Source organism: Chiloscyllium punctatum, chromosome 1 (assembly GCF_047496795.1).
Source record: "Chiloscyllium punctatum isolate Juve2018m chromosome 1, sChiPun1.3, whole genome shotgun sequence".
Taxonomy (NCBI): Eukaryota; Metazoa; Chordata; class Chondrichthyes; order Orectolobiformes; family Hemiscylliidae; genus Chiloscyllium; species Chiloscyllium punctatum.
This window is the reverse complement of record NC_092739.1, coordinates 89,631,262-89,658,205: the sequence shown is the minus strand read 5'-3', so window position 1 is coordinate 89,658,205 and position 26,944 is coordinate 89,631,262. Positions and strand designations below refer to the sequence as shown.

Here is a 26,944-nt window from a genome sequence, read left to right as displayed (position 1 = left end):
TGACTATATGCATAGTTATACATGTCCATAAGTGGACCAGCCAATATTCCTGTAAATTCTTTATACAATTCAGCTTGAAAGCCATCTGGGCCAGGTTCCTTACCACTCTGAAGTCGTCTGATTGCGTCAAGTATTTCTTGGATTGTTAGGGGAACATTCAAGACCGATACCTGTTCCAGTGTTAGGCCCGGAAAGGTCAGATTTTTAAAAAATGACTGCATCCTCCAGTCCTGTCTTCGCAATCCCCTGATTTATATAAATCAGAATAAAATTTTCTAAAGATTGCATTAATCCTTTTATGATCATGAGTCAAAATACCCGTACTTTCCTTGATAGACGTAATAGTTTGAGGGGCCTTCTTTTTCTTTGTAAGAAATGCTAAGTATCTACCAGGTTTATTGCCAAATTCATCTAACCTTTGTTTTGCAAATAATATTTCCCTCTTAGCCATTTGGGTAAGCGTGGTGTTTAGAGCACTTTGATAATAAAAGGTCTGTCAGTGTATACTGTTTCAGCCGCTTTTAAGCGAGCTTCGAGCAGACGCTGTTGTTCTCCCTTTAATTTTTTCTGGGTCGCTGAGTAGGGGATGATCAAACCTCGCGTGTAAGCTTTGATGGTCTCCCACATCATTGATGGGTTGCTAGCCGTATCTGAATTAATTTCTAAAAAAGTTTTAAATTCTTGAGAGAAGTACTTTACAAATTTACTATCTTTCATCAGGAAGGGGTTCATACGCCAATGCCGAGGGGATGTCCCGTTGTTCCTTGCCTTGATTTCCATATATACAGCAGCGTGGTCGGAAATTGCTATACTACCTATTTTACAGGATGATATGGAATTTAAAAAGATCGAGGGGGCAAAAAACATATCGATTCTGGTATGACATTTATGTGGATTGGAGTAAAAAGAGAAATCTCTGCCCTGTGGATGAAGGCATCTCCATACATCTACTAGTCCTAATTCTTTGTTCTAGATCTGGGAGATACTCCTGCAGTACTCTTGGGATTCCTATCTATTTCCAGATCCATAATACAATTAAAGTCTCCCCCTATAATTGTATGACGAGCACAGAGAGCCATCAATTTTGAGAAGGCTTCCGTTATAAATTTAAAAGGATGTGCCTGGGGGCAATACAAATTTAAAATCCCATATTCTTCTCCATTTATAAGGGCTTTAATCAGAATATATCGTCCAGATTCATCTTTTATCTGATTTAGGATTTTGAAAGGGAAATTCTTACGAATAAGAATAACAACTCCCCTGCTTTTTGAGCTAAAAGAAGAAAATAAGGCCTGATCAAATCGACACTGTCGTAATTTCAAGTGTTCTTTATCCGACAGGTGTGTCTCCTGTAGGAGAGCTATATCGACTCTTTCTTTCTTAAGATTTGATCATATTTTCTTCCTTTTGACTGGCGAATTACTCCCCTTGACATTCCAGGTGCACCACTTAACCGACTGATCAACCATAATTGTCCAAGCAAGTCTGAGACCCCTCGGGAGGGGAAACCCTCTCCAGAGCATCCCGAGCATAGAGCATATAAAATTCACAAAAATAAAGGCTCTCTAATACACTCACAACAGTATAATAAAAAACTATTTCAAAATAAAAAAAATAAAACATATTTAAATGGAGATTTTCCCCCTTGTTCCCAGGGGGTATCACTTCCTTTCCAAAAGTCCATCGTATCCTCTCCCAACCAGTGCCCCACCCTTGATCTAGGCGCTCCTCAATGGGATGAAGAAAATTCAAATATACTACAGAGCTAGAGTTAACAGTGAGTACCATACCCTCCACCCCCCCTACCCCCCACCCCGTCACCTACACCAACACCTGGATATACTTGGTAATGTTAATACCATGTATAAACATATATAACTATGAAATTACAGCGTCAACAAGTAATAATTAAATATAATAACACAAAGTAACAAGCAAAACAACCCTGCTCCTAAAGACAGAGATAAAATAGGAAAAGGTAACCACCTCCCCCCACCAACATTAACTAGACCCCCCAGCCTATATATATATAGAATTAAAAAAAGGGGGGAGAAAATCGTAAGGTAGAGAACAAATAAATAAATCCCTCTCCCCACCCCCCAAGATAATATTAAACAGTAAGGTAAAAAGAAAGGGGATTAATATATAAAAAAAGGGGGAGGGAATTTAAACCAGAGTGGGGGGAAAGCAAGACAACATCAATTAACTCTTACAATTTATCTAAGAGAGTCCAAAAATTCCTGGGCCTTTTCTGGCGATTTGAAGTTATACACAGACCCTTCATGGTTTAAGTGTAGCGTCGCTGGGTAGCGTAAGGAGTACTGAATATTTAAGTCCCTTAAACACTTCTTCGCTTCATCAAACGCCTCCCTTTTTCAGACCAGAGCTGGGGAAAAGTCCTGGAATAACATGATCTTGGATCCTTTATAGATCATGGCTTGGGAATCTTTTCCAAGATTTCTGGAGGCTTCTAAGAGTATCTGCCTCTCCTTGTAGCTCTGCAGCCGGAACAGGACTGGGCAGGGGCGCTGGTTCGAGCCGGGCCCGCGTATTGCAACCTGGTAGGCCCATTCCACCCTTACTTGGCCTGATCCAACCTCCAGATTTAAAAGCTGTGGAAGCCACTGTTCAAGGAACACTGTAAGCTGGCCTTCCTTTTCCCATTCAGGAAGGCCAAGCAAACGAATATTTTTTCGACGACCTTGATTCTCGTGATGAGCTGATCCATGGCCGATTGTGCTGTAGTTTCGGAGGTTGCGGCGTTTAGCTCCGCCCCTCCGACTCGACATTCAATTTCCTTGAATTTCCTTGCTTTTGCAGTGTGGCCGAGAGTGAGTCCCATCGGCTTCGGAACTCTTCAATGAAAGTGTTGATCTTCGCATCGAGTTTGGAGATTATTTTCACAAGGCTCGCCACGGTAGGTAAGTCCCCCAGGGAGGCTGCGGATGCCTCTGCTGCAGCTGGAGAGGGTGGGGGAGGGGTTCCTGCTTGCTGAGAGCTGTGGGCTCCCTTCCCTTTAGTCATTTTTACTGGAGATTAAATTGTTTAAATTCAATATTAAGCAACTAATTACATTAAGTAAAAACTATTTAAAATGATTTGGTGAGTGTGGTGGGGGCGGGTGACCCACTTTGCCCAAGTCTTGGGAGGAGCACTATAGACTCAGACTTGCTGGGTCGCCGCCATCTTGGATCCCCGATATTTAGTTTTTAGTGCATGAACTTTACCAATTGCAGCATTATTATATGTTGAAGTAAGTTTGCAAACTATGTCATATTTGGTGATCTGCAAAATCTAGCCAATGTTATAATTCTGTTTCAGTATATGTTGCAACAATTGATTGATAAAAAGAGACCATCTATTTGGCTTCCCAATGACTATTGTCAAAGTTCAGAGTGCTTGGTCAAATGAAAAGTTTAAAAAAAATTTAGTTAACCATCCCCAACTTCTTCAAACTGAAGTGCATTCCTGCTGTGCACATTCCATGTAGCCTAGATAAAGACTCTTTGGTTGACCTTTCCCACAACAAAGGATTAGCAGCAACAAGTAAACCTAATGTAAAGCCATTTCCAGGCTGTTTACACAGGAACCCATGGAACAAATATCACTATACACTGAGGGCTTTGGGGAGCTTTAGTCAAGTGGTATGGACATAGCTCAATACGTTGACACAGATCACTCAGTGAAGGGCCAGCTGGTCGGAATTGCCTGACAGAACCATGGGTAGGGCAGGTGTGAGGGGAGACCTGATTTCTCTTTAGTGAGCCGTGAGTATTAGCAAGAAAGATGGGAAAATATGTGGGAATTTTTAAAAAATCAGATTTGCCAACTTTAAGGACATTTTAAATGGTCATTGGATAGACATATGGATGAAAATGGAATAGGCGTAGGTTAGATGGGCTTCAGATTGGTTCCACAGGTCAGCATAACATTGAAGGCCGAAGAGCCTGTACTGTGCTGTAATGTTCTATGTCCTATCTATGTTCTATGTAGATCGATATCAACAAACCACTAGCCTCACCATCATTGTGTCTACTCTCAGACTAACTCAAATACCACTTCAGCTGTTCCAACCCTTTACTATGAGACTCAGGGATAACTTGCATGCTTCTGCCAGGTTACTTTGTGTGCATGGACAGACACGCACCTCATATATCCACATAGGATATTTTTGCACTAATATTGGTACATGCATTTTATGGCCAGGGAACACAGCGGTATGTTGAAATGGCAGGCAATCAGAAACTCAGTTTCTGTGGTCAGAACTTAGGTGTTCTGCGTGTTCACCCAGTCTGTGTTTCATCACTCCAATGTAGAGGAGGCCACATTGTGAGCAGCAAATACAGTAGACTAGATTGAGCAAAGTGCAGGTAAATCACTGCTTCATCTGGAAAGTGTGTCTGGGATCTTGGATAGTGAGGAGGGAGGAAGTAAACAGGCAGATGTTACACCTGCGATTACATGGGAAGGTGTACGGAGGAGGTCTCCACTGAGATTCCCAATCCTTGCAGAAGGCTGACATGGGAGGGGTGGAAGGTGGAGGAGAGGGGAATGTGTGTCTGGCATCCTGCTGGAGGTGACAGAAATGGCGATGAATTATCCTATGGATGTGGGTGTGGGTGGGATGGTGGGTGGGTGAGGACTAAAATGTGGGAATGCCATTAGACATGACTGAGAGACCTATCAATCATGGTAGCAGGCAATCCTTGGATGAGGGAAAAAAAGTGGACATTACAGAGTCGGGATCAATGGAACAGGTGTGACAGAGATGAAGAAACTGGGAGAATGAGATGGAATCCTAACAGGAAGCAGTGTGTGAGGATATATATTTGAGGTAACTATGGGAGTCAGTAGATTTGAAGTGGATATTTGTGGCCAGCTTGTCCTCAGATATACTAACAGATGTCGAGGAAGGGAAGGGAAGAATCAGAGATGGACCAGGTGAGGGTGAGAGCAAGGTGGAAATTGGAAGTGAAAGTAATAAATGTTTCCAATTCTGGATGAGAGAGAGGGAAGTAACACTAGTAATATCATTGATACACTGGTGGAAGAGTTGTGGGTGGGGACCTGAATAGGACTGGAATAAGGAATGTTCCATGTACCCTGCAAAGAGATAGCTGTAACTGGGACCCATGTGGGTACCCATGTCCACACCTTTGATAGAACGAGAGTGAGAGGAATTTGTTTTTCTATGAATTAACAAGCAGGTTACAGTCTGTATTTACTTATGTATATCTTATTTAATACACAGATAAAATAAAGACAATCTTACAAGATCCACAAGCTTTTGTATCCCTTCCCTCACCATGTACACTCTCACAATAGTTTTAACTTGGCCTCTGAAATGTATGATCTCTCACTTTTCTCACTGAATATCTTTGGCTCTTAAACCACCTGCAATGGGACCCCCACTCCATCCAAGTCGGTGGAGTTATCACCCAAATTGTACATTCTTGCAGAATCTCCTGTGCCAGGTTCAAGACACTCCTGGTGGCACAGATTCCACACAGACACTTGTATCTGATTCCTTTCATCACATCTTTTAAAGGATCTGATCAGCTCTGGCAAAATTGCAGTGTGTTTATATAATTGCCCAATTCGCAAATTGTGACCTGTTTTTAGCATTCTGTCCAGTTTAGGGTGGGAGAGGCGTTTCATAGAATCCCTACAGTGTGGAAACAGGACATTTTGCCCAACAAGTCCACACTGACCCTCTGAAGAGTAACCCACCCAGTCTCATTTCCCCAGGAGCGGCATGGTGGCTCAGTGGTTAGCACTGCTGCCTCACAGCACCAGGGTCCCAGGTTCTATTCCAGCCTTGGGCGACTGTCTGTGTGGAGCTTGCACATTCTCCCCGTGTCTGCGTGGGTTTCCTCCAGGTGCTCCAGTTTCCTCCTATAGTCCAAGGATGTGCAGGTCGGGTGAACTGGCCATGCTAAATTGCCCATAGTGTTAGGTGCATTAGTCAGAGTGAAATAGGTCTGGGTGGGTTACTCTTCGGAGGGTCGGTGTGGACTGTTTGGGCCAAAGGGCCTGTTTCCACACTGTAGGGAATCTAACCTAATCTAATGAAGGATCATATCAGACTCAATATAATATCTCTCGTTCTCATTCCTCAAATGTGCCAGATCTGATGCGTTTATCCAGAACTATCTGCTTTTATTTCTGTTCTCTTTAAATTGGTTCACAGACGCACACAACTCTGAAATAACTGCACAGAGGCTGGACCCCTGATCAAGTCACCCTTTATTTACTAGTGCACAGTAAACTGGTTGTGGTCAGTCCTCAACTGAGGAGAATCTAATCTCCTGGTTATACGTTTTTACATACATGATGGTTGATGTGAGACGCAGTGAGGGATATTTGTCAGGGACTCCTTGAAATGTTCATATGGAGCTCCTCTGTTCTGTTTATCAGGGACAGTCTCTGTACAATACAAGCTTGGGCAAGTGATTGTCCATCTGGACAATGTAACCTATCCCTTTTTGGACTTCACTGTTTGTGATACAGTCCTGCTGGCGAATCCTCAGATTGCTGTGGAGGTGATATAGGACTTATGACTTGGTGCCATACAGAAGAATGGTGAGGACTAAAGCTTTGTACACTGAAGTTAGTCAGTAAATTAAGACTGTGATTGTTTGACACTCATTTGTAGAGTTAGCCAAATAGGTTATTTGCTTTGAAAAGAATATTGTCCACTGAAATAACTGCACAAGGGTCAGGTCTGTCACCAAGTCACCCTTTATTTACGAGTGCACAGCAACACTGACTGTAGTCAGCCAGCTGGGAGTCACTCCTCAACTGAGGAGATTCTAATCTCCTGGTTATACAGGAAGAGGAAAACTCGCACTCTCTGTCGGTGAATCAAACTGCTGCCGCAGCAGCAAGAGCACTTCACCCTAATCACCCCCACTACCAGGGAAGGGTTTTTATTTGTCTGTCAAGACATTCCTGATTGGCCCAGGTTTACAACCCCAATCAAGATCTTCATAGTTGAGGTTCACCTAGTTTCAATCACTACATCCCTTCCCAGCTAAGACCAGGGTTGTAGTCCTGGTATTTTGCTTGTTGCTTCTCCTGCAGTGTTTTCACCTTAGGTTCGGTTCCTCTGATTCTAAATTCCATTGAATATAATCCCTGTCTACTCAGTCTCTCCTCATAAGCCAACCTCCTCAATTCCAGAACCAAACTTGTGAACCTCATCTGCACCTCTTCTAGTGCCAATACATCCTTTCTCAAGAAAGGAGACCAAAACTGCACTCAGTACTCCAGGTGTGGTCTCACCAGCACCCTATATAGCTGCAACATGACCTTCCTGCTTTTAAACTCAATCACTTTAGCAATGAAGGACAAAATTCCATTTATCGTCCTAATTACCTGCAGACCAACTCTCTGCGATTCATCCACAAGGACACCCAAGTCCCTCTGCACAGCAGCACGCTGCGACTTTTTACCATTCAAGTAATAATCCTTTTTACTTGAATTCCAAACAAAATGGATAACTTCACATTTATTTACATTGTATTCCATCTGCTAGACCTTTGCTTACTCACTTAAAGTATCTATGTTCCTCTGCAAATGTTTCATCATCCTCTGCACACATTGCTCTGCCACTCATCTTAGTAATCCATTTCAGACTCTGAGGGTTCCTCGACACTAGATGGAAGGGGAGAACCTATGATTTCTGATAGGCTTCCTGGCTGTTCTGAGAGGCCAAATATGTTTTGCTCCGGCCCTGTTTGCAAGGTAACAGATTTCAGGTGATCCACATGTTTGTTCAGGACTTTATCGCCTATCTGAACTTTGTAAGTTATGGGACCTGATCTTGTGTCAACCTCGCCTTATCCATACAGGCCATTCCCTTGGATCTGGCACCAAACTTCATCCACTGAATTAAATTATCCGTCTCATTTAGAGGCAGCATTTGGTCGGCATTAGCGTTCCTGCTGCTGTTTGACCAACCCCCACCCCTTCACCTGCTCCTCTGCCACGATCCGAGATCTGGGATTATCAGGTAGACCCCTCTTTCCACTAGACTATTGAACAATGGATGGTATGGACCTGTCCTTATGTGCCGAATTCCATTGGACTTCAGGAAATATTCAAATTCCCTGGTATAAAATGACATCCCATTGTCAGTGACCAATACATCTGGGTGTCTGTGTATTGCTCGCAGCTTCACAATCGTCATCCCTGAATTTACTGAATGAACTTTATGCAAGTCCAATCACTTTTTTGGGCATCCATTATGACCAGGAACATTGAGTCCACAAAAAGGCCAGCATAGTCGACATGAAATGGAGTCCAGGGTTTTCCTGGCTATTCTCACAAAAGAGGGGGAACTGCTGATGGCAAATTTTGTCCTTGTCAGCACTCTGGGCACTGTCCCACCAACGCAGCAATGTCAGCATCCAATCCTGGCCACCAGGCAGTTTCTTGCCAGCATCTTCATCTTGGAAACCCCGAGATGACCTTTGGTGGAGTTTGGCCAGTATCTGGCAGTGACCTTTACTCAAGACCTTTACTCCTCTCCACAGTAACATGCTGTACTCAATGGTGATTTGGTATTGCTGGGTCCAAAAAGGTTTCAATCCTGGTTGCAATGGCCCTTCTGTTTCCCCCATTACCAGCAGCTGTTTATGCTTGGCTAGGACCAGATCTTTGTGCTCACAGTTGTACATTGTTAGTGGTGACTGGAAGAGTGTGTCCAGAAATTTTCAAACTAAAATGGACTCTTTCATGGGAGGCACCATCGATGGAGTATCTGCCAGTGGGAGGTGGTTCAAGGCATCTGCATTAGCCACTCAAATTCCTGGACAGTGTTCCAGCCTGTATTCGTACACAGTGGGAATAAGAACCCAGCACTGAAGTTATGGGAGGCACTGTCTTGTCTTCCTTCAGTTGCCCTGACAGGAGTTTGTGATCTGTTACTATGATGAATTCCCATCCATAAAGGTACTGGTGGAACTTCCTCACACCAAAGCTGACCACCAAATCTTCGAATTAGAATTCCTACAGTGTGGAAAACTGCCTTTCAGCCCAACAAGTCCACACCACCCCTCCAAAGAGTATCCCAGCCAGACACATTTACCCCTGACTAATGCACCTAACCTGCATGAACACTATGACAATTTAGCATGGCCAATTCACTGAACCTGCACATCTTTGGACTGTGGGAGGAAACCAGAGCACCAAGAGGAAACCCACGCAGACACGGGGAGAATGTGCAAACTCCACACAGACAGTCACTCGAGGCTGGAATCTAACCCAGGTCCCTGGCATTGTGAGGCTGCAGTACCAACCACTGAGCCACCATGCCTTCCTGCTCTATTTGGGCATATTTGCATTTGGCATCAGCCAAAGTCCACGAAGCATACGCTATTGGGCGTTTCTTTCCACTGAGCCACCAGTGAGCCAACACTACCCTGATACCATATGGGGAGGCATTGCGTGTCAGCATTACTTCTTGCTTCAGATCATAGTGGTCCAACACCTGAGAGGGCAATAGTTGCTGTTCATTTCCTTTAGGGCTACTTCTTGACTACTCAGCCATTTCCAAGCCTGACCTTTATTTCAATAAATAAAGATGGAGGCTAGGTTATGTATGAACTTTGCACGATAATTCACTAACCCAAGGAAAGATCTGAGCTCTAGTATAGATGTGGAAGCTGGTGCTCCTTTGATCACCCTCAGTTTCTCTTCCAAGAGGTGTAACCCAGTTTTGTTGACTCCAATGCAAGTATTATTTGGAGATGCCGGTGTTGAACTGGGGTGTACAAAGTTAAAAATCACACAACACCAGGTTATAGTCCAATAGGTTTAATTGGAAGCACACTCACTTTCAGAGCGACGCTCCTTCATCAGGTGATTGTCAGTGCAAGTAGGTCACTTGAGGTGCTTGGAACACACATTTTTCCCTACTAAACCATACACCCTGCTGTGAGAAACATTTAAGCATGATGTCCAAGTTCTCACAAGTGTTCTTCATTGGTCTTCCTCATTATTAGTTTGTCATCCAGATAAATGACAACCTGGGGTAGCCCTTTTAAAATGTTTTCCATGGTCCACTGGAAAAGGGTGTGAGCTGATGATACCCCAAATGGCAGTCTTGTATATTGACATAAACCTTTATGGGTATTAAAGGTAGTGTACTCCTGGGACTCTTCATCTAGTTATAATTGCAGGTGGGTGTGCCTCATGTCCAGCTTCATCAAGGGCTAGTCCTCCTGCCAAATTTCTGTACAATCCTCTACGCAAGGGGTCAGTTCAGCTGCGAGAAGTGGTTTGCCGGTTGCTTAAAATCCTCAAAAAGGTGGACTGAGCCATCAGGTCTCACAATCAGTACAACTGGTGCTGCCATTCTGTGGGAGGAAACTAGAGCACCTGGAGGAAACCCACGCAGACATGGGGAGAATTTGCAAACTGCACTGGTTTGATGATTCCTTCACTCTCCCACCTCCTGATTTCTGCCTCTACCTTTGCTTGCAAGGCAAATGGCACCAGGCAGGCCTTGCAAAATCCCAGAATTAAGACCATAAGACATAGGAGTGGAAGTAAGGCTATTCAGCCCATCGAGTCCACTCTGTCATTCAATCATGGCTGATGGGCATTTCAACTCCACTTACCCGCATTCTCCCCTTAGCCCAAATTGTGTCCTGGTTAACACATAACGTGACTTTGGTCCCTTTGTGCTTCCTGAAATACTCCTGTTTTTCACTGAGGCAGCCAGCTTCCAATGCAAAATTGTTGAACCAATCTAGGTAAATCTTTCTCAACTAATTCCCCTGCAGCAGGCTTGGGCCCAACTCTTTTACTGCTATCAGTACTACTGCACCAGCTGCTTCTCATAGGAGAGTGGAGTTGAAGTCGTACCCTTAATCTGCAATGATTCCCCAGTGTATGTTCTCAGTCTGGCTGAGGTCTTGCGCAAGCTTAAAGGTTGGAACCCTGAGTGAATCTTGTAAAAGACAGATTCTGCAACCACAGATACAGCTGGTATCGACCTCCATGGGAACTGGGTGACCATTTCACCAGAGCCCAATTTTAATTGACTCTGATTTAGGTGTCACTATGCAATTTAAATATTCTAACCCACATGTAGGGGAAATGTTCCAAGGTCTGCACTCTCCTGGGTACCGGCCCTATGAGTTTTCCTACTCATGTCAGGCTTTTAGGACTCCTTTACTGTCTCAAGTTTGCATTCCAGCAGCAATTACAATGACTTGCCAGCCCAGATCCTGAAGAACGTTTTAGCCACATGGCCGAGGATCGGCTTTATTGTGGGGTTCTGCCGTGGCTTGGCCCCAGGTCCCTCTGATCTGAACATGCTTTAAGTGAGGCTCTGCAATTGACTATACTCAAGTGGTATTTCCCAAGCTCACTTGAACAGGTGAGGGTGTCCACTTCTATTAGGATGCCCTTGTAATTCCCATGTTCCACTTGTTGCATTTTCTATTGACATGGCCAGCTGTAGTGCTTGCTTGAAGTCCAGTTGGGCTTCAGCTAGTAGGTGCTTCTGCATGGTTATGTCATTGCTCCCATGTACTAAACATCCCTCCAGCATCTCATTCAAGGTTAACCCAAAATCACATGCCAGTTGTCATAACCTTGTCAAAAATCCCAATACAGATTTCCCCCACTCTCTAACAGTTGAATAAAACCAATAGTATCTCAGAATTAGAGGAGATTTGGGGTCATAATATTCCTTAGCCAACTCTATTAATTCTTGTAAGGTCTTACTGTCTGATGCATCTGGGAAAGTTAAGCCCCTTTTAATCAAAAATGTTGCAAGTCCACACGCAGTCGGGATTACTTGTTATTTTTTGTCTGCCCCAATGTCTTTTCCCTGGAAAAAATATCACATTCTTTCCACATACTGACCAAGTCTTTGACAGCAGGGTCAAATGATTCAGGCTTCCCAAATAGAGGCATGATGCCAGAGATGTTTACCCCAACTCCAAGATGACAGTTACAAGAGAATGTTCTTCAGGCATGTTCTGCTTTCTCCCTAACCTAGTCATCAAACCTGCTGACAAAGGCGGTGCTGTTGTCGTCTGGCGTACTGATCTCTACCTCACAGAGGCTGAGCGCCAACTCTCAGATTCCTCCTCTTACCTCCCTCTGGAGCATGACCACACCACTGAGCATCAAGCCATTGTCTCCAACACCATGACAGACCGCATTTCCTCTGGATACCTCCCCCCCACAGCTTCCAACCTTAGTCTCCCAAACCTGGACAGTCCGTTTCTACCTACTCCCCAAAATCCACAAGAAGGACTGTCCCAGCAGGCCCATTGTGTCAGCATGCTCCTGCCCCACTGAACTTATTTCCTCCTACCTTGACTCCATCCTTACCCCTCTGTTCACTCCCTCCCCACCCACATTTGGGATTCCTCTGGTGCTCTGCGACACATTGACAGCTTTCAATTCGTAGGCCCTAACCACCTTCTAATCACCATGGATGTGCAATCTCTTTACACCTCCATCCACACCAAGACGGCTTGAAAGCTTTTCGCTTCTTTCTCAAAAAGAAGCCCGAACAATCTCCATCCACCACCACTCTCCTCCACCTGGCTGAACTTGTTCTCTCTATTAACAACTTCTCCTTCAACTCATCCCATTTTCTCCAAATCAAAGGTGTAGCAATGGGTACCCGCATGGGTCCTAGCTATGCCAGCCTTTTCATGGGGTATGTGGAATATTTCTTGTTCCAGGCCTACCTGGGTCCCCTCTCACAACTGCTTTATTGTAACATCGATGACTATTTCGGTGTGGCTTCATGCTCTCGTCCTGACCTGGAAAAATTCATAAACTTCGCTTCCAGTTTCCATCCCTCCATTAACTTCACCTGGTCCATCTTGCCTTCCTTTCCTTGACCTTTCTGTCTCCATTTCCGGCAATAGTCTATCCACTAATATCCATTACAAGCCCACTGACTCCCATAGCTATCTGGACTACAGCTCTTCTCACCCCACGTCCTGTAAGGACTCTATCCCTTTCTCTCATCTCCTTCGCCTCTGCTGCATTTGTTCCGATGAGGCCACTTTCCAAAGTGGTGCTCTTAATGTGTGCTCCTTCTTCTCCAACCATGGCTACCCACCTACAGTTGTTGACAGGGCTCTCGACAGCATGCGGCCCATCTCCCGTGCCATGACCCTCACCCCTTCCCTTCCCTCCCAGAGCAAGGATAGTGTCCCTCTTGTTCTCACCTTTCACCCCACCAGCCTTCACGTGCAAAGAATAATCCTCCACCATTTTCGCCAACTCCAACATGACGCCATCACTAAACACATCTTCCCTTCCCTCTCCCTGTCTGCATTCCTCAGAGATCGTTCACCCCGGGACAACCTAGTCCACTCCTCCATCACACCTAACACCTCTCCCATCACACACGGCACCATCCCATGCAATTGCAGAAAGTGCAACACCTACCCCTTTACCTCTTCCATGTTCACCATTCAAGGCCCCAAACACTAATTTCAGATTAAGAAGCGTTTCACTTGTACCTCTTTCAATTTGGTCTGTTACATTCGTTGCTTCCAATGTGGTCTCCTCTACATTGGAGAGACAGAACACCGACTGGGTGATCGCTTTGCTGAGCACCTTCGGTCTGTACGCAATCAGGTCCAGGACCTTCCCGTGGCTTGCCACTTCAACACACAATCCTGCTCCCATGCCCACATGTCTGTCCTTGGCCTGCTGCAATGTTCCAGTGAAGCTCAACACAAACTGGAGGAACAGCATCTCATCTTCCGACTAGGCACCTTACAGCCTGCCGGTCTCAACATTGAATTCAACAACTTCAGATGATTATCCCATCTCGACCCCTCTGTTTTCATTCTGCTCCATAATTTTAATTTATTTATTTATTTATTTTCACTGTTCTGTACCTCTTATTTCTTGATTGTCTCTCTTTCTCTTGCTCCCCACTCTCTCATCACTTCTTTCCTCTCCTCTTCCCCCTTTGCTTCCCTTCTCCCCTGTTTTCCATTTTGCCTCTGCTTCACCCATTCCCCCCCCCCGTCCCCCACGTATTTTGTCACATAGCACTGGTTTCAGCCTTGGTCATTTCCAGCTCCTAATCTCCCTATAATCTCTCTATGCACTGTCATTATCACCTCTTTATTGCTACCTTTGCTTCTGGAGCCATGACTCACCTTCTCTCAGCCTAGTATAAATACCTCCCTATTTCTCCCTTTTTGTAGCCTTGACAAAGGGTCAGTTAGACTCAAAACGTCAGCTCTTTTCTCTTCTTACAGATGCTGCCAGACCTGCTGAGATTTTCCAGCATTTTCTCTTTTGGTTTCAGATTCCAGCATCCGCAGTAATTTGCTTTTATTCTGCTTTCTCCTGTTGCCACTGAAATAACTGCACAGAGGCGGGGTCCCATCATCAAGTCATCCTTTATTTACAGTTCACACTGACTGTGGGTGGCCAGCTCAGAGTCAGTCCTCTGAATTGAGGAGATTCTAATCCCCTGGTTACCTATATATATTTTTCTCGTTTTCTCAAGGAAAAGGAATAAAACCAGCAGTGCCACTTGATGTCAGCCAACGTAAGGTCAGTTCAGCAACACACGGGATGTGGCCAGCCAGTTCGGAGTCAGTCCTCAACTGAGGACATTCTAATCTCCTGCTTCTATTGGTCAGCCAAGGCTTTCCTGATTGGAACCAGGTGGGCCTCATTGACTATGAGGTTCTTGATTGGGGCCAATCATTGCAAACTCCTTGTGAATATGCCTTCTCATTTTTCTCCAGGTGCTGCTTCTTTATTGTCTATAATTCTGCCATACAGCTTATGTTCTTAAGTTAGCTCCTGTTGCTACAAGGGTCACTAGGACATATGGATTAGTTCGACACGCAGCTAGACATCGAGCATTTCTTCCGCCAACAGACTCCCATACGAATTACTATGTCCTGTTATCCAAGAAGAGTACAGTTGATCCCTTTACGATTTACGCAGTCTCTTAAAAATCTTTTTCAAACAATCTTAAAAATGATTCATTTTGGCCTCCTCCAATATCACACTCTTCAACCAATTTGATTCACTCCACGTGATATGAGGGAATAACTGGAGGGATTGGATGCAACAAAGGCTGTCGGTCCTGGCAACGTTCCTGTGGTAGACTGAAGACTTCTACTCCAGAATATGCCATGCTACTAGCTAATCTGTTCCAGAAGAGTAAAACACTGGCATCCATCTGATAATGTGGAAAATTAACCAAATAGATTCTGAAAGCAGAAGAAATCCAACTTGGCCAAATACAGTCGTGGGGTGGCACGGTGGCTCAGTTGTTAGCACTACTGCCTCACAGTACCATGGTCCCAGGTTCAATTCCAGCCTCGGATGGAGTTTGCACATTCTCCCCGTGTCTGCGTGGGTTTTCTCCGGGTGCTCCAGTTTCCTCCCACAGTCCAAAGATGTGCAGGTTAGGTGAATTGGCCATACTAAATTGCCCATAGTGTTAGATGCATTGGTCAGAGGGAGGTGGGTTACTCTTCGGAGGGCTGGTGGTGGACTTGTTGGGCCGAAGGGCCTGTTTCCACACTGTAGTTAATCTAATCTAAACAGTCTATCAATCTACTTTACTTAATCAGTAAAGTGAAGGAAGGGGCTATCAATGGTGCTGTCAAGGAGTCTTGCAAACTAATAATCTGCTCATTGACTGTCAGTTTGGATTCTACCAGAGCCACTTGTCTCCTGACTTCATTGCAGGCTTGATCCAAAAATGGGTAAAAGAAGTGGGTGAGAGTGAGTGCCCTTGATTTTGAGGTAGCCTCGCTGTCTACTGAAGTCAGACCTAGCACAAAGGAAGATGGTACAGTGTGAGTCGTGTGTACTGTATACAAAATGCATTTCAGCAAATCACCTCTGATAGCATCTTCTAAACATACAGTCTGTACTATCCCAAAAGACAAATATAGCCAAGTTGCCCTGAAAGCAACTCCCCATTCTGACTTGGAACTATGTTATTATTCCTTCAATGCCGTGGGACAAATTCCAGGATCTCCCTTCTAACTGCACAGTTGGTGCTCCTAAATCCCAAGGACATAGTGAACAAAGAAGGCAACTCACCACCACTTTCTTAGGGGCAATGAGGTATGTGCATTAAATGCTGGCCGAGCCGCCATTATCCACTTTGCACGAATGAATAGAAATTAATTACACAATCCACTTTATAAAGAAATTACTGATTTTCCCACATCTAATGTGTCTGGGCCAAAGATCATCACAACCACTGACAGAAGTTAGAAAAATGATCCCTTAGATAATTTCTCGTAATTATTTTTTGAAAAATCTTCTATGCATGTATTTGTGATGAAAGGATTGCCACTGACATTAGAATTGGAGAGAAAATTGAAATGGGTCAGAATGTGAGATAAAACGAATGACTGTAATTAAACAGAAAATACAAAGTGACATTTACTGAGCAGTTTACTGAGGTTGCTAAAGGTCCTGAGCTTTGATTGTGACCCACAAATATTGCTTGCGTTTATTTATTTGATTATTTTGTTGGCCTATACATATATTCTAAAACAATAAAAATGTGAGAAAAACAAAACTGATGGCTAAATAATTAGACTACTGACTATATCTGTAATCTGTAATCAGGTATTTGTGGAATCTTAGAGCACAGAAAGCAGTCAATTGAAATGGTTATCAAATTACTCCCAGTTTCTCTGCTCTTTCCCCAGTGCCCTGTAAGAACAAGAACTTCTGCCTGTTAAAACCACAACATCATAACCTGTCCTAAATTAATGCAACTTTACACCCCTTTATGTGAAAGTAATCATAAGGAACAAATAACAAATAATTACAAACTTGCAACTCAATGAAACAAACAACATGTAGAAAGTTAGAACTTCCAAAATCTCCTTTAAAGAAAGCCTCCTTTAAACGTCAAACTCAGTGACAGATCTTGTGTGCACTACTTGATGTAACAAGCCCTTACATGCATAAAAACAAACGCTTTGTAACCTAATGACATTGTGTTGCTATCAGATCATATCTAAAGCAAAAAGCAATACTGCTGGGTGTAAATATTCATTTATTTAGGCCATTAGGATGTGCTTGCTGCTGTGACATCATTTTTCTTTCGGTTTAAATTGTGGTTACAGAGTTAGCCTTAGATTTAATTCCTTCACTCAGATGCTATAGCAATCCAAGCGTACACAACATAAATCTTTCTATTTCAGATGGCTTGTCCCCATGAAACTGGGCAGCAACTTAAACACATTTCCTTGATGGACTTGGAGAGATATAATAGTAAACCGTTTTAAATATCTTCTTTTCAGCTGTCCTTACTGCCTGCTGTTACAATTGTCAGGGCTAGTAGTCTATTCTATAGTTGGGCCATTATATGGGAGTTGATAGCAAAAGTGTTTTTTTCTTCTAATTGGGCGATAAACCTTTTAAAATATCAATGATACTGTCAACTTCTCGCAGATATTTATTTATAACAAGTGCCAGGCAAAACTAGAAATTACAAGCTCAGAACTTCAATGAGTTATCATGAGTTTGTTGACTGCTTTCTGCTTTATCTTTTCTCATAACCCTGTCTAGAATTAGATGAGACTTGAACCCAGGATTTCTGGCTCAAGGATGGTGGCACGACTAAAATATCACAAGAGTCATAGAGTCTACAGCACAGAAACAGGCCCTTTGGTCCAATGTTATAACATGGGGTAGGCCCTCCCCCACCCTCCCCGGCTAATTTAACTCAGCAAGCAGAAAAGATTTATCCCATGCTGTCATCTGTGCAAATTCGAGAGTCACAGAACTATCCCAAAAGTCACTATTTAAAAATTAACAACTTTATTTTTTAAAGTCTAACAGAATAATTAACTAACAACTATTTATAACTTATTTACCTAAACCTATCTTTTATCTTCCCCTCAACAATACTGGTCCGATAAATCCCCGATTAAGATTTACAGAAAAATGCAAATTTCAAAACCAGCCAGCTGTCGAATCTTGTCTTTGTATCTTCCTCTGTCTTCTTTACTTCTTCTTAGGACTTCTGTTTCACAAGTCAATGATAGATAAAGGTACCTTTAAGTGAGCTATTCTCTGGGCAGTGTGCATATGTTGGTGGCTTAGCAGTTCTCCCCCAACTGTTCAATTTTTCCTGGTCTTACACCCCCAAAGTGTACTTGGAGTATTGTGTACAGTTCTGGTCGCTGCATTATAAGAAGGATATGGAAGCTTTGGAAAGGGTGCAGAGGAGATTTACTAGGATGTTGGCTGGTATGGAGGGAAGGTCTTACGAGGAAAAGCTGAGGGCCTTGAGGCTGTTTTCATTAGAGAGAAGAAGGTTGAGAGGTGACTTAATAGAAACACCGAAGATAATCAGAGGGTTAGATAGGGTGGACAGGGAGAGCCTTTTTCCAAGAATGGTGACGGCGAGCATGAGGGGGCATAGCTTTAAATTGAGGGGTGATAGATATAGGACAGATGTCAAAGGTAGTTTCTTTACTCAGAGGTATGGAATGCTTTGCCTGCAACGATAGTAGATTCACCAACTTTAAGTACATTTAAGTCATCATTGGACAAGCATATGGACATACATGGAATAATGTAGGTTAGATGGGCTTCAGATTGGTATGACGGGTCGGTGCAACATTGAGGGCCAAAGGGCCTGTACTGCGCTGTAATGTTCTATGTTCTATGTAAAGCATTGGATCATTTCATTGGTTTTAATATTGTCAAAATACCAAATTCAAACTTGATTGGAGTTTAGTATCTTGAGGCAAAATTTAAACTGATTTGTTTTTGACTCATAACAACCCAGGTACTGCTTGCTGCTCGACCAAATGTTACACTGTAAATTCTCCAGTACTCTGTGTGCTTGCTAAGTCATTCAACTCTCTTAAAGGTAGAGTATACCTCTATACTTTCACAACACTAACTAGTCAGTGATGCCCAGATATCCTAAAGTAATCTAGTCCCATTTGCCTGCATTTGGTCCATATCCTTCTAAATTCTTCCTATTTATGTACCCATCCAGATGCCTTTTAAATGTTGTAATTGTATCAGCCTCCACTACTTTCTCTGGCAGCTCGTTCCATACATGCACCATCCTGAGTGAAAAGAATTGCCTTATAGGTCCCTTATGTCTTTGCCCTCTCACCTTAAACCAATGCTCTCTAGCTTTGGATTCCCCCACCTGAGAGAAAAGACCTTGTCTATTTACCCCATTCATGCCCCTGATGATTTTATAAACCTCTGTGAGGTCACCTCTCATCCTCCAATGCTCCAGGGAAAAAGCCCTAGCCTCTTCAGCCTCTCTCTACAGCTCAAACTCTGCAAGCCCTGCAACATCTTTTTAGATCTTTTCAGAACCCATTCAAGTTTAACAACATCTTTCCTATAGTAGGGAGACCAGAACTGCATGCAATATTCCAAAAGTGGTCTAAACAATGTCCTGTATAACTGCAACATGACATCCTAACTCCTGTACTCAATGCACTGACAAATAAAGGCAAGCATACCTTTGCCTTCAAGGAACAATGGACGTTCATCCAAGATCTCTTTATTCCGCAACATTGCCCAGGAGCCTACCATTAAGTGGGTATGTCCTGCCTTGATTTGCCTTTCCAAAATGCAACACCTCACATTTATCTACATTAAATTCCATCTGCTATTCTTTGGCCAATCGGCCCTTCTGATCAAGGTTCATTTGTACTCTGAGGTAACCTTCTTCACTGTCCACTACCCCTCCAATTTCGGTGTCATCTGCAAACTTACTAACTATACCTCCTATGTTCACACCCAAATCATTTATATAATTGATGAAAAGCAGTGGACCCAGCACGAATCCTTGTGGCACACTGCTGGTGACAGGTCTAAAGAGTAACCCTGTACCACGACCCTTTTTTTCCTACTTTTGAGCCAAATGACTGGCTCTCCTTGAAGTCCATGAGATCTAACCTTGCTAACCAGTCTACTATGAGGAACCTTGCCAAACGCCTTGCTGAAGTACATATAGACCCTGCCTTCGTCAATCTTCTTTGTCACTCCTTCGCAAAACTCAGTCAAGTTAGTGAGACACGATTTCCCATGCACAAAGCCCTGCTGACCATCCCTGATCAGTCCTTGCCTTTTCAAATATATGTTAATCCTGTCCCTTAGAATGCCCTCCAACAACTTATCCACTACTGACGTTAGGCTCACTGGCCTGTAGTTCCCTGGCTTTTCCTTATCACCTTTCTTAAATAATGACACCATATCAGCCACTCTCCAGTCTTCCTGCACCTCACCCGTGACTACCAATCACTTCCCTAGCTTCCCACAAAGTTCTGATGGGAATTATCTACCTTTATGCATTTTAAAATGTCCAGCACCTCTTCCTCTGTAATATGGACACATTCAAGATATCACTACTTACTTCATCAAATTCCCTAGCTTCTATGTTCTTCTCCATAGTAAATACTGACGTGAAATACTCCTTTAGTATCTTACTCATCTCCTGCAGTTCCACAAATAGACAGCCTTATTGATCTTTGAGGAGTCCTATCCCCTCCCTAGTTACTCATTTATCCTTAATGTATTTGTAGAATCTCTTTGGATTCTCCTTAACTCTATTTGCCAAAGTCCTCATGTTCCACTTAGCCCTCTTGATTTCCTTTTGAGTATACTCCTAATGCCTGTGTACCCCTTGAGGATTCACTCAATCCTAGCTAGACATACCTGACATATACCTCCTCCTTTTCCTGATCAGAGCCTCAATTTCTCTCGTCATCCAGCATTCCCTACACCTATCAGCGTTTTTCAGTACTGGAGTCCTTTCCATTCTGCTTTGAAAATAAACCAGTTAATCATCAGTTCATCTTCTATGTGATGCCTAGAATGGTTTGCAGATGATGGGAAGTGGTAGGCACTTGAGTCCACATAAAAATACTTACATGTTTTCAAAATACGATAAAAATAAATATATTGAGTAGTTGAGTTAGGAGGTGTAATATTTTTCGGAGATGTTATGACATCCCTCTGGAGGAGGTGGAATTTGAAGCCAGAACTCCTGAATCAAGAGGGACATGACTACTGCAGTATGAGAGCCTCAACTTAGGAGGTATGCTATGTTTAACTCTTTGAATACAACCATGTAAAGACAAGACATATAGAGTCATAGAGATGTACAGCATGGAAACAGACCCTTTGGTCCAACTCGTCCATACCAACCAGATATCCCAACCCAATCTAGTCCCACCTGCCAGCACCTTGCCCATATCCCTCCAAACCTTTCTTATTCATATAGCCAACCAGATGCCTTTTCTATGTTGCAATTGTACTAGCCTCCACCACTTCCTCTGGCAGCTCATTCCAAATTCATACCACTCTCTGTGTTTAAAAGTTGCCCCTTAGGTCTCTTTTATATCTTTCCCCCTTACCCTAAACCTATGTCCTCTAGTTCTGGACTCCCCCACCCCAGGGAAAAGACTTTTTCTATTTGTTCTATCCATGCCCCTCATAATTTTATAAACCTCTATAAGGTCACCCCTCAGTCTCCGATGCTCCAGGGAAAACAGCCCTACCCGTTTCAACTTCTCCATATAGCTCAAATCCTTCAACCCTGGCAATATCCTTGTAAATCTTTTCTGAACCCTTTCAAGTTTCACAACATCTTTCCAATAGGAAGGAGATCAGAATTACATGCAATATTCCAACAGTGGCCTAACCAATGTCCTGTACAGCCGCAACATAACCTCCCAACTGCTGTACTCAATACTCTGAAAAGCATACTTAATACTATTCTATCTATCTGCGACTCCACTTTCAAGGAGCACTCCAAGGTCTCTTTGTTCAGCAATACTCCCTTGGACCTTACCATTAAGTGTGTATAAGTTCTGCTTAGATTTGCTTTCCCAAAATGCAGCACCTCACATTTATAAATACTATGGCTACAGAATAGGCCAGAGATCAGGGATCCTATAGTGAGTAACTCATCTCCTACCTTCCTAAAGCTTGTCCTCTACAAGTCACAAATCAGGAGCATATTAGAATACCTCCACTTTCCTGGATGGGTGCAGATCTAACAACATTCAAGGTGATTGATACCAGCCAGGACAAAGCAACCCAGTTTGATTGACATCACATTCACAAAATACACTCCTCCCACCACTAACACTCAATATCAGTAATGTGTACTATCTACAAGATACATTGCAAAGATTCACCAAATATCCTTAGACAGCACCTTCAAAACCCATGTCCATTACTGTATAGAAGGATAAGGACAGCATATATATGATAATGCCACTAGAAGGATAAGGACAGCATATATATGATAATGCCACCATGTGCAAGTTTTTCTCCAAGTCACTCACCATCCTGAATTGGAAATAGATTGCTACTCCATCTTTGACATAGAATCATAGAATCCCTATGGTGTAGAAGCAGGCCATTCGGCCCACTGGGTCCACACTGACCCTCCAAAGAGCTTCCCACCCAGATCCACCCCATTCCTGTACTCCTACATTTTCCATGGCTGATTCACCTAACCTGCACATCCTGGACACTACAGGGCAATTTAGCATGGCCAATCCAACTAACCTGCACATCTTTGGACTGTGGGAGGAACTGGAGCACCTGGAGGAAATCCACGCAGATATATGGCGAATGTGCAAACTCCGCGCAGTTGCCCAAGGGTGGAATTGAACCCAGGACACTGGCACTGAGAGTCACTGGAACAAAATCCTGTAAATTCCTCCCTACCAGATTTGTGGGTCTACATTGTAAAGACTACATTTTTTTCTCCATATTTTTGATGGTGGTCAAATGGAAAAAGGATCAATTTAAAATTAGACAGTGGAAAGAATTGCTGCAATTTTGAAACAAAGTCTTGGGAACTCATTGGGAGTTGTGTTTACACTGCTGCTAATGCAAGCAGTGGGAGAATTGAGATAGGTGCAAGGCACTGGGTGTGTAATTCAGCTGGCAAAGTTGGCTGATTGATTTGTGTTGTTGTGATCAGATGTGGATATGAGAGGTCACCAGCTTGACAATAAATCTCTAATTGGTTCCTGGGCAGCTCGTGTGTGTTAGAGATACAGTAGTAGCATTTTGTTAAGACTGAAAGAAGCAGTCTATATCACTCTGGAGCAAAGTAACTCAAGCCTGGGACAGTTGTTATTCTCTCCCACCATTTGTTAAATGCTGTTGCCTCTAACCAGTGATATGAAACAGAACAATTAGTTTGTTAATCGTGTGTCTTTGGCAAAGAACTGAGAATTTTCCAGGAAGGACTTGGAAGAACAGGAAGTCTTGGGAAGGAAAGGAATCACCTTATCTAAGCCTTGAACTGGAGCTAGTGAATTGTGCTTCCCCAGTTATTTCCTCCACTAATAACACCAATTTTGTATGTGTGTGTGTGTGTCTTTGTAGGAATTTTAATAGGGGCTCGAGTTTTATCTAGTAGAGTCATATGTTCCTAGTTCATAGATATTCACTTATGCTTAGAATTTACTTACTTGTAATAAATAACTGTTCTTGTTAAATATAGGAATGCACTCTCTATTTCCTGTTAACCTGATCAGACAGGTAAATTGGATTGTTCCTGTACTTTGATTAAATATTTGACTTTTATACCATCCATGGCACAAAAATTAGTGGAATTTAAGAAGCAGCACACTTTCCTAAATGGGTCATAACAACAAGAACTACAGTGGTTCAAAGAGGCAGCTCACCAATACTTTCTCATTGACAATTATGGATGGAAACAAATACTGGCCCAACTACAATTCACATCTTTTGAACAATTTAAAAACAAGATTGACTCTAGTACAATCATTTACCAAATGGATTTTTAGATTAAACAATCTAAGGGAACATGATAATTGTAGCATTAATGTCTTTTTTAAAAAAAAGTTCACTGATATAAACATTGCTGGTAAGGCCAGCACTTCTTAATAGTCCTTGGGTTGGTAATGCTGATTCACAAACTACCTGAGCTGTTACAAACTTTTCTTTAGGATTAGTTGTTACTCAGATTGATTCGGGTGAATTTTAAAACTCAAACACAGATGGCATGTGGTCAGGTAAAATGCCAAAAATATCAAAATAGGAAGCACTTGCAGGTTTGGAGACTGGATAATGTACAAGTCGACAATTTAAATAGGAGGTTGGGAGACTCTGATTTAATGCGTTTATCTACAGCTAGCCCAAGTTCAGAAGAAGTGTCACTGGACTTGAAAGGTTAACTTTGTTTTCTCTTCACAGATGCTGCCAGACCTGCTGAATTTCTCCAGCAACTTCTACTACTAAAATATTTTTGGAACCCTATACCCAACATGACATCCAATTTGCTTATATAAATGGGACTACTTCCTGAGTCAGGCAATTGTCTTGGCTGCCGAGTAGAAGACGAGAAAAATGTTACAGGACTGGGGGCTGGTTGGTGCTTCTGTAATCCTATGTAATCCCTGCCAGTACATCCTCTTCCACTGATTCTGAAAAGTCTGCTATCAATCCAATCACATGGTCCTCAACAGAAGTAATTAATAATTTCATCAAAATTAGACACTTTTAATGTACTTTTTATGATAGAGATTGACTCTAAGGTGCTAAGCTAAAAGCAGCTTGATTCGCTTACAGTCAAACTGCTAAATGAAGACTCCATAATTAAAGAAAGCAAATTATTCCAGTTGCTATTCATCCATCTCATCTTCCATTGTGCCTTTTCTTTGTAGGTGATAGTATCCCTGTCTGAAATGAAATACTCTGAAAGATGAGCAGTTCTTTAGTTCAGTTCCCTCAGCTAAAGGTCACACTGTAAACCTCCACTGTGTTCTATTTCAAGCCCAGTTATCACAGTGAAGCTGTTGCTAGACGATAAAAGTGTAAAATTGTTAATTACTGCATTTATTTTCTTATTACATAAAATGAGTGAATGTTTGTTATGGTTATTCATTTGAGAAATAGTGAGGTTATATCTCCCAATTGTCAAATCACATTCTAAAGGAAAGGGAATAATTTAATATTGGATTGAGGACAGAATGGTTGGGGACAGGTGGGGGTGGCAAACAACCCTCCACAGCGTGGTTTCTGTTTCACAGAATTCTATTGACTCTTCCTTCCAACAAGGTTCCCCAAGGGAGACTGATTAGCAAGGTTAGATCTCATGGAATACAGGGAGAACTAGCTATTTGGATACAGAACTGGCTCAAAGGTAGAAGACAGAGGGTGGTGGTGGTGGAGGGTGGCTTTTCAGACTGGAGGCCTGTGACCAGTGGAGTGCCACAAGGATCGGTGCTGGGTCCTCTACTTTTTGTCATTTATATAAATGATTTGGATGGAAGCATAAGAGGTACAGTTAGTAAGTTTGCAGATGACACCAATATTGGAGGTGTAGTAGACAGCAAAGAGGATTACCTCAGATTAAACAGGATCTGGACCAGATGGGCCAATGGGCTGAAGTGGCAGATGGAGTTTAATTCCGATAAATGTGAGGTGCTGCATTTTGGGAAAGCAAATCTTAGTAGGACTTATACACTCAATGGTAAGGTCCTAGGGAGTGTTGCTGAACAAAGAGACCTTGGAGTGCAGGTTCATAGCTCCTTGAAAGTGGACTCGCAGGTAGATAGGATAGTGAAGAAGGTGTTTGGGTTGCTTTCCTTTATTGGTCAGAGTATTGAGTACAGGAGTTGGGAGGTCATGTTGCGGCTGTACAGGACATTGGTTAGGCCACTGTTGGAATATTGCATGCAATTCTGGACTCCTTCCTATCGGAAAGATGTTGTAAAACTTGAAAGGGTTCAGAAAAGATTTACAAGGATGTTACCAGGGTTGGAGGATTTGAGCTATAGGGAGAGGTTGAACAGGCTGGGGCTGTTTTCTCTGGAGCATTGGAGGCTGAGGGATGACCTTATAGAGGTTTACAAAATTATGAGGGGCATGGATAGGATAAATAGGCAAAGTCTTTTCCCTGGGGTGGGGTGTCCAGAACTAGAGGGCATAGGTTTAGGGTGAGAGGAGAAAGATATAAAAGAAACCCAAGGGGCAACTTTTTCACACAGAGGGTGGTAAGTGTATGGAATGTACTGCCAGAGGATGTGGTGGATGCTGATACAATTGCAACATTTAAGAGGCATTTGGATGGGTATATGAATAGGAAGGTCTTGGAGGGATATGGGCCAGGTGCTGGCAGGTAGGACTAGATTGGGTTGGGATATCTGTTCGGCATGGACAGGTTAGACTGAAGGGTCTGTTTCCATGTTGTACATCTCTATGACCTCACAGGTGTAATCCAGTTAATGCAACCCAGAGCCCATTCCAACTGCCCGATTGCAGCTCTTCAGCGGCCCCACCCCTTCCCTGAACTCAACCCACTGGAGAGGCCACAATCCAGCAAGCTGCACAGATGTTCATGGGGTTCCTGCCTTGTGAGTACAGCTTCCAAGAGAGGATTTAAAAGGTCAGTGCAATGAGAAGTCAACACTGGAACATGCATTCAATGCCTACATCAAACCTTCATAGTTTCAGAATGGAGAAAGCTGTTTCCTTACATGTTAAGTAAGAACCACCCTTCAATCATTGGTAACGGACCAACCAGCAGTAAGGGTTTTGTTTTGCGTAGCAACCTGTTTTGCTGCTGTCACCTGACAAGTCTGCTGGCCAGCCAACTCTTGTTTTTGATAGCAATCTTTTGTTCTTGTCCTCCGAAGAGAATTATTACTATACAAGCAGCCGAGCAAACTGCGGAGTTGCAGTTATTTCTTCGTCAGCAATATAACAGCAGACCAATAGGCAAGCTGACAAACAAGACTCTGGTTTCTTCAATCACATAGTGTGTCATATCGGCAACGGCTGCAATTAATGGGAGAGAAATGGATAGCCTGGGAGAATATCTGCAAGACCGATTTCTAAAGAAAAACTTATTTTCTTCTTAATGGGGAAGTCAGATCGTATCAAATTTCTTAACTGCCTGTAGTTACTGTTGCTTGGAGTC

General features: G+C 43.0%; 1 long non-coding RNA gene across 1 annotated transcript; it reads right to left on the bottom strand.

The window, feature by feature from the left end:
• Nucleotides 1-14,383: 14,383 nt before the first annotated feature.
• LOC140477216 (uncharacterized) lies at nucleotides 14,384-26,613 on the bottom strand. Its single transcript, XR_011960674.1, has 2 exons — nucleotides 26,502-26,613; nucleotides 14,384-15,799 (listed from the first exon to the last, which is right to left on the bottom strand). It is a non-coding gene; the product is annotated as an uncharacterized lncRNA (long non-coding RNA).
• Between the last annotated feature and the right edge of the window lie 331 nt (nucleotides 26,614-26,944).